This window comes from Nycticebus coucang, chromosome 20 (genome assembly GCF_027406575.1).
Source record: "Nycticebus coucang isolate mNycCou1 chromosome 20, mNycCou1.pri, whole genome shotgun sequence".
Lineage (NCBI taxonomy): Eukaryota > Metazoa > Chordata > Mammalia > Primates > Lorisidae > Nycticebus > Nycticebus coucang.
In genome coordinates this window covers 28006632-28015434 of record NC_069799.1, presented here as the reverse complement: position 1 = coordinate 28015434, position 8803 = coordinate 28006632, and the positions used below count along the sequence as shown (strand labels likewise).

The 8803-nt window shown below is 36.2% G+C and overlaps 1 pseudogene; it reads left to right on the top strand.

The window, feature by feature from the left end:
* The first annotated feature begins 780 nt into the window (after positions 1–780).
* LOC128572740 (cyclic AMP-dependent transcription factor ATF-4-like) lies at positions 781–1843 on the top strand (annotated as a pseudogene).
* The last annotated feature ends 6960 nt before the right edge of the window (positions 1844–8803 follow it).

Here is an 8803-nt window from a genome sequence, read left to right as displayed (position 1 = left end):
ACTCACTGAAATAATTCAGTGGTGTCCAGGGACAAGGTGAATACCAAGGAGGTGGGTAGATTTGTGTGCCAGCACCAGAGTATCAGCCCTACCAATATCCTTCAATTTCATTCATCAGACGTCCCTCCACTTAAACCTCCAGAACACTTAACCCCTATCTTCTTTCTGAGATTTTGGCCTTTATTCTTATAAAGGAATAAAGGGATCAGTAAAGTTCACTAAGAAGAGAACTTCACGAAAATCTCCCATACCCGCATGTTTGCATCTGCGCCCATGTGTTTTATAGTTTATCCTATTAGCATAGGGAAGCTTCCTGTGGGCCTAGGTTTTGCTTTTCTCTGATCTACCTTAAATTTTATTGTCCATTGTTACCTTTGTATGTGTGGGTGTACACAACCATATGTGCATAAATGTGTACATATTCATACATATATATGAATATATTTAAAAATACTAACTTGATTTTCTGCTGCACCTGCTTGTAAATGTAGTTTCTCAGCAGTTCGTCTTTCCCTCCTCCCTTCTCGCAGGGTCCACGGCCACCATGGCTGGCGTATTAGAGGCAGTAGTGCCCGCAGCAGCTTTGGCCTTTGCAGGAGCTGCAGCAGCACCAGGCTCTGCAGCTGCAACCCCCAGAGGCTTAAGCGGCTTGGTTACAGCAATGATGCTGCTGGAGGCTATGAGAAGCGCTCCTCACAGCATCCAGCAGCAGCATTGCTGTAACCAACAAAGACACCTTTGGATTAAGCGCGTTCCTGGATTGCAGCAAAGCCCCACAACATGACCAGGATGAGTTTCCTGAGCAGCGAGGTGTTGGCGGGGGACTTGATTGCCCCCCTTCGACCAGTTGGGTTTGGAGACTGAAGAAAGCCTAGATCTCTTAGATGATTATCTGGAGGTGGCCCAGCACTTCAAACTTCATGGGTTCTCCAGTGACAAGGCTGAGGTGGGCTCCTCTGAATGGCTGGCTGTGGATGGGTTGGTCAGTGCCTCCAACAATGGCAAGGAGGATGTCTTCTCTGGGACAGATTGGATGTTGGAGAAAATGGATCTGAAGGAGTTTGACTTTGATGCCCTGTTTTGTATGGATGACCTGGAAGCCATGCCAGATGAGCTTTTGTTCATGTTGGATGACACGTGTGATCTATTTGCCCCCTTAGTCCAGGAGATTAATAAGGAGCCCCCCCAGACAGTGAACCCAATTGGCCATCACCCAGAAAGTTCAACAAAAATGATCAGGTTTCCCCCTTCACCCTCCTGAAACCTCTTTCCCTATGCCCAGGGGTCCTGTCCTCTACTCCAGATCATTCCTTTAGTTTATTGCTGGGCAGTGAAGTGGATATGTCTGAAGGAGATGGAAAGCAGTCTACTGCTTACATTACCATGATTACTCAGTGTGTAAAGGTGGAAGACATGTCATCAGAAAATGACAGTGGCATCTGTATGAGCCCGGAGTCATATCTGGGCTCTCCCCAGCATAGCTCCTCCAGGGGCTCTCCAAATAGGAGCCTGCCATCTCCAGGTGTCTTTGTGGTTCTGTTCACCCCAAACCTTATGACCCTCCTGGAGAGAACATAATAGCAGCAAAAGTAAAGGGTGAGAAGCTGGATAAGAAACTGAGAAGAACTAGGTACCACCAGAAGAAGAGAGCAGAGCAAGAAGCCCTTGCTGGTGAATGCAAAGAGCTGGAAAAGAAGAATGAGGCTCTGAAAGAGAAGGCAGATTCCTTGGCCAAGGAGATCCAGTACCTGAAAGATTTGATTGAAGAGGTCCGCAAAGCAAGGGGGAAGAAAAGGGTCCCCTAGTTAGGGCAGTCAGGAGTGTTGTGTGCTTGTACATAGCGAGCAGTGCTGAAGCTGTGTGTTACAGTAAATTATTTTATAGTGGAAGAAAATAATAAAAGTACTAACTTATTTTAGGGTATGTGTAATAGGAGACAAGAAAGTTTCTATCTGTGAATTAAAAAAGCATACAGAAAATAATAAATATTGCTTTTCTATAAGGTCTGTGCTGTCCTCTTGAATTATTTACTAGTACATGAAGGAAGCCTGAAAGAAGTTAGCTGTACTACTATGGTCAACAGGTTATGAGTGTGCTAAAACCATATAATACTTGGGTTACCACCCCAAAACAGCATGGCCCAACAGAAAGCCTTGAACCCTGTACACTTGTTTTCAAATTCCAATTTTTGCTGCTTACTTGCACTGTCCTTCTGGGAAATACTGAACTATTTTGAACTTTCAAATCCCAACCTGATGAAATCAAATAGTATTGTCCATTGTTTCTTATATATGTCTTTGATTCCTCTCCTTCTCTTGATTCATCATATCTGTTTCTTTATCCTGTATAAATGTAACCCTCTTCCACTCCAGGTCAGTCAATCTAATGGGGCTGGAGAAAAATACACATCCATGGTGACTATGTTCCTTTATACTCATGCTCACTAACCTCACTGGGCCTTCGGTGCTGCTCGGGGATCATGTAGCCGTCCCCAAGTCCATCTCTTGTTTACTTGCTTATGTGACTTCACTCTGATGCCCTCCACTTTAACCTCCAAAACACCCAGACCCCTATATTCTTTCTGAGCTGCAGGCCTTTATTCTGATATCTCTAAGAATAGAGTGAACTTCATGAAGAAGAGAACTTCAGAGCAACATGTTTGCTACTGTACCCAGGTGTTCTATATATTTTTTTGTCATGGTAGAAAAGTTTCCTCAGCATTACCCCTGTGCACTGGATCCTATTCTGATCTCAGCAAGGACCTCTCCTCAACCGTCTTCCTTTCTCTTTATACCATAATGTTTTCTTCCCTGAAGTAATCTATCCACATTGTTTTACCTACACTTTATAAGGTAGTACCCCACAGATGTAAATATTTCTAATCCAGACATTATCCTTAAACATGTCTTGTGCAAACAACTGCACACCTGATATCTAAATAGTTTCTAAAACTGAGCAGGGCAAAGCAGTCCTCTACTCTCTCTGTCCTCCATTACACTCTGCAGTATTCTTTGTTTCTCCTATACTTTTCTTATTACAGAAAATTTGAAGACGAAGAAGTTGAAGTTATTTTTGACTTCTTATTTTTTTCCAAGTCCACCATCAGCAAAACTTGTTGGATCAAAAAAAGAAAAAACCAAAATTTGAAACCTTTTTACCATTTTTGTTGTTTCCATCACTGGCCAAGTAATGACCAATTTTTATGTGCATTATTGTAGTCATTTCAGTGTATTTTTTCCACTTTTTCTCTCAACCTTCTATAGTATGCTTACAACTTACTTGTAATAACAACACAAAAACAAACATAAACTGATTGTGCCCCTTGCCTATTCATTGATATACGAAGTCAGCAAAATTAAGTACCAATGTTCTGTCTCCTATATAAAGTGCTAGGCAACTCCTGCCCTTTCGACTTCAAATGCTATTCATACTGTTTTCTAATGGCTTGTCTATGTCTTTTAAAAATATATGAAAATTATATTTTGAGCACTCCTATGCAAATTTTTACTTCTAAAAAATGTTCCCACATATATTTTGGGTTTTCTTTTAGTCCTTACCTTTACTCCTACTTCTATAATCCATAATTATTTAAGGGCTTCCTTTCCAAATTTTAAGTATCTTCTAGACAATAGGATCATAGAAGCCTAATGATACAAATTAGTTGCATTGTGATGGGTTAGTCTTTCAAGGTAGTATGTATGAACAATTACCTATATCTTTTGGATACATTATTCCCTAACAAGGAATCTCCCATACAATCAATTGCTTATTTTTCTGTATTTCAATAGCATTTGGTTACAGCTCTCTTGTATAGCATAGCATTTTAGACTTCATATTTTATTTAAAATGTATTACATTTTTCTTCCACAAAGATAACTGTGAGTAACTATGTCAGATTATTTTCCAGGGTGATTTAATAGATTGAAACAGAATAGCTTAAATTGAGTTATACTAGAATGGAGTTTGGGTGGGGGGATAGAATGCTATCTAATGAAATTGAAGTTAAAGACATTTAGAAGAGTAACACTAATGACTGAAACTGCAATTGCATTGCATATACAGTCATCTCATGATATCCCTGAGGGATTGACTCCAGTACCTTCCACAAGTTCCAAAATCTATCAGTTCTCATATCCCTCATACAAAATGGTATAGAACTTGAAGATAATTTACACATCTTTCTGTAGATTAATTATCTACAGAATAATCATCTTCTAATCATCTCTAGATTACTTATATCTCATATAATGTAAATGTTACGTAAATAGTTTTTATACCATACTCTCTAAAGAATAACTACAGGAAAAAAGTCTGTACATGTTCACTACAGATACAAATATCCATTTTCCCCAAATATTTGTAATCCCCTCTTGGTTGGGTTCAACAATTCGTTACCCACAGACACAGAGGACAGACTGTATGATCAATAAGAAAGTTGTATTTGTTTTCACTGGCTCTTTTGTTTTTCTGAAATGACAAATCAGGGAGTCATCTATGACTTGGAAACACAACTCACTTTGAGGGTAGAATCTTATCAGGGAAATGATCAAATGCCTATCAGTCAGTATAGTCTTGGCTATGAGTTGTGAAAGGAATGCTGTGTTAAAATCTTTGTCCTTTATAAAAGCAAAAGTTCACTTTTTACTCATACTACATAGCCACTGTAAATTGAGTGTGGTTCTTCATTTTAGAACCTGTTTCTCTTTAGAATATTGATGATTGTAGGCAGAGAGACGAAAAGAACCCAGTGAACAAAATCATTTCTTACTGGAGAGTCTGCGTGTCAGCCTGGGTCATGTTTCATGAAACTGGGTCATGTTCCATATAGTTCACATGACTAGAACTATATCCAACAGAGTGAAAAGTTACAATGCTATATTATTATATTAATACAATAATCCTATAACTGCTTTAGATAAAAAAGACAAGTTAATTTTGAACTTGTCTTTTGTTCTAAATCTTATTTTCTGATTTTCTAAAAAACATCAGCCATAACGAAGAAACTTTTAAAATTGCTTATTCCTTGCTTGTATGTTTCCTTGTGGAATTTCCTTTGCCTTGATGGTTCTTTAACACTCCAGTACCCACATTTCTTCAGCATATGTGCACTCATGATCACTATGGACTCTTCCTTTACTTTCACCCCTGGATAATCCCATTTAATCCTATTAATCCCAATTATCCAACTTAAATATCATTTCCCAAATTAAACTTTTGCTTGTTCTAAACAACTTGTCTATTCTCATTCTTTCTATATTTCCATATTTATTGCCATACCTGTACATGCCTTCTAAAACCCATAAAAATTATATTAACAAATTATATTAACAAGTTATATGTGATTACCCAAGTAATATGAGGTTATTTATAAAATGGTAAGTTTTATGAATGTAAGGTCAATTTGTTGACCATTCCCTCTTCACTTGGCAATAGCAGATAGTCACAAAAAAAAAAAATGAAAGAAAAAGAGAAATAATTACAACTGCAAAAGAATCTCCACTTAATACATTGACATTTGTAAACTATCACTGGAGTAAAATGTTATTGCTGACTAAATATTACTATTGGTAATTTATTAAAAATACAACTCAACAATTTATGATCTTGGCCAAAAATATTTATATATTATCACTAAACTCATATTACAAAATTAACTTTGTTAAAAATTTGGGGGAAATATAAAGATCTATTCTGGGAGGCACCCTATGCTCACTCCCATACTACCAACACAGAAGATCTATTTTGGATTAAATCCAATGAATAAGATAATCATGACCTCCTTTAATGAGGGTGTACTTATCTTGTCAGTTCAACACCAGTATCCTCTGTCATTTCCAACATTTTCTGTCACAGCTGTCATGCTCATTGGTGCATTATTATGTGTGTGTGTTTCCTATCTGGTTTGCTATCTCAAGGGGGCTCTATGAAACAGACAGAAAAATCTGGGTCTCTCCATCGAGGTGTTGGCTCTGAGGTTGCTCTATGTGAAGCATGGCCTTTATAACTCATGAAGCTTCTGAAGTGTAGTTTCTCAAATAGAAAACAAAATCTTAATCTAGCTGATCTGAATCTATTGTAATTCCCAGCTCAATAAACTCTGACTGCCTACCCACAGTTCAAGGAGACCCCACATATTTGATTATTTATATTATGTATCATATTCACAGAAATAATAAGAATGATGAAGACTTAGTAGTTCCATAAAGATACATTGGTATTTGATTTAAAAGAATTTCTAAAGTCATTCCATCTACATGGATGAAATAATCAAATTTTATCATAGGGTAAAATAAAATGACTTTCATTCATAAATTCTGGGTTAGAATTCTTTATAATTTTTTTGAATTTTTTTCTTTTGAATTTTATTCTTTTTGCTTCCAAGTGTCATTTTCCTTTATATTTTATTATTTAACTTTATTTAATAAATCAAAATTAATATTTGATGTCTGATCTCAAAATTTTCAAAGTGATCAATAGATGTATTTTTTATTAAACATTAAAAAGTAAGCCCAGATTGCCCATCCATTAGATTTCTATTGTGAGTATGTGGTCAATTGGATAGTAACTCATTTTTTCCCCCAAAAAAGAGTGATCCCAGGACCATAAATCTCCATTGAATCTCTCAAGGTTTAATTGGTGAGTTGGGATTGCAGTGCCTGTGTTATTACAATAATAAATGAGCTATGCTCTGAATCTAGGTCTTGTATCCCTACAGGGAATTGCTACTCTCCTTAATTCTCTCTCAGAACTGCTTCTTATTTTATATTCTGTCTGTGTAACTTATGGGCACTGGTTTTAATTTAATTTTCCATAAATATGCAATAATACATAAAAAGAAGGCCATGCATCCTACCTCCTGTGTATCATTAATGGGGCATCTGCTCCCTTTGCTCCTTCAGTTATAAGTTTTATACTCTTCTCTCAGCATTTCAAATATTTGTTATTTATAACACCTGAGATTTATCATGGAATCACATCAGAAATACTAGACCAGAAAGGACCATCCGAGAAGACATTGAGATCACCTACAATCTCAGGCATCCTTAAGTATTAAATGTGAATTATAATGTGTTTAAAGCATGAATCACAAATCCTGCATATAGAAATGTCCACATTTTCAAAATTTTTGTAAGGAAAAGCAATGTGGATGAAAATATGGGTATAAACTTTCTGATTAGTTGCAGCTAAAAACTATAGGGTAATTCAAACATGTCCCTAAACTTGACCCATCTCTAATTCATGATTATGTAGCGTTACAGAGGATTGAAATTAAATGCCTTTTCCAAATTTTAAGTAGATTTTCTGACAAGATAAGATCATTTCACGTATGTTGGACCAAAATTATCCCTCATTTTAAAAGGTAATCTTTGGCAAACAGTAATATGATTTGTTCAGGTTGAATTTTACTGGTTAAAAATGCTCCCTAAAAGCCAGAGAAATATAATGATAAAACCATTCTGTCTGTGCCTATTCATATTATACTATAAAGAAGGCTTTGACTTTTATGCAAATGATTATTTACTTTAATAAACTATATTAAGCCTCTTGGAGGGTGTTGCCACATATAAACTTGCTCATCAAAACATCTCCAAGGCTAAACTCAGTGCCTGGCTCATGTTGGATTTAATTAATTAATCTATTTATTTCTTGTGGTAAGAACACTTAACATGAGATCTACCCTCTAAACTTTTAAACACAGTTCAATGTTGTTTGCCATGTAGGCTCAATGTTGCACAGTATGTCTCTAGAACTTACTTGTTTTGCATAAGAAAAATGTTGTACTTATTGAACAGTTGACCAACTGAATAAATATTTGATATATTGGCATCAGAAAACCTATTCTTTTCTGAGTCCAGCCATTATGCCCTCCTTAGATCACAGCGCTAATACACAAAGCTAACTGGCTTATGACAAAACAGTTTTTCATAAACCTACAGACTTTAAGGTTCATGAAGACAGAAAGACCACAACATCCTAGAATCTTTCCACCCACTCTTGGATCATGGTTACTGCTCAGTAGAGCTTTGAATTGAGCTTCAGCGAAAGATTGTCAAGTTGAAGGATGTTGCAGTTTTACGATGAGAAGGGGAAATGAAGTGTTCAGGAACACTGGGGAGGAGGAAGACTATTGTTAAGTTCAGTTATTAAATTCTTGCCCTGAGCAAATAACGTGGAATTGAGGCCAAGCCAAACATGAATGGGCATTAATCGGAATGTGTATTTCTGAGAATTCTTTCCATTTAAGTCAAAATTGAAAATAATTTAATCTGAATTACAAAATAAAAGCAGTCTTAAGGTGAAGTAACTCTATTTTATCAAAACAGGGGAATATACATGAAATTAAACTTGTATGTAAACATTCAAAATACATGGCATAGAATTTCACATAGGTCATATGTTAGCATCTTGGAACTTTTCATACATTAAGAGTGGCAATAGTTAATTGATATCTTCATCTTCCATTAATTCTCTCTTCCTCAACACTATTAAAGGCTAATAGTGTGTGTGAGTGCCTGTGTGTTTGTATGTGTGTGTGAGATAGAGAGAGAAAGAGAGAGAGAAAGATATTAAGGAGTTGAAGATGAAACAATTGTTTAAATTCTGTTCACGGTTGATTTCTCTTATATGGCAGGAGGTAACAAAAGAAAGGGAAGAGTGACTGAGACCACCTACAGCATATTCGTAGCTATAGAGCTTTAATATAATATGGAAGAATTACTTTCAATAATTTTTAATAATACATACAAATATATAAATACATATAACATATTTTAAGAGATTATATAAAATAAGAAATAAAAAG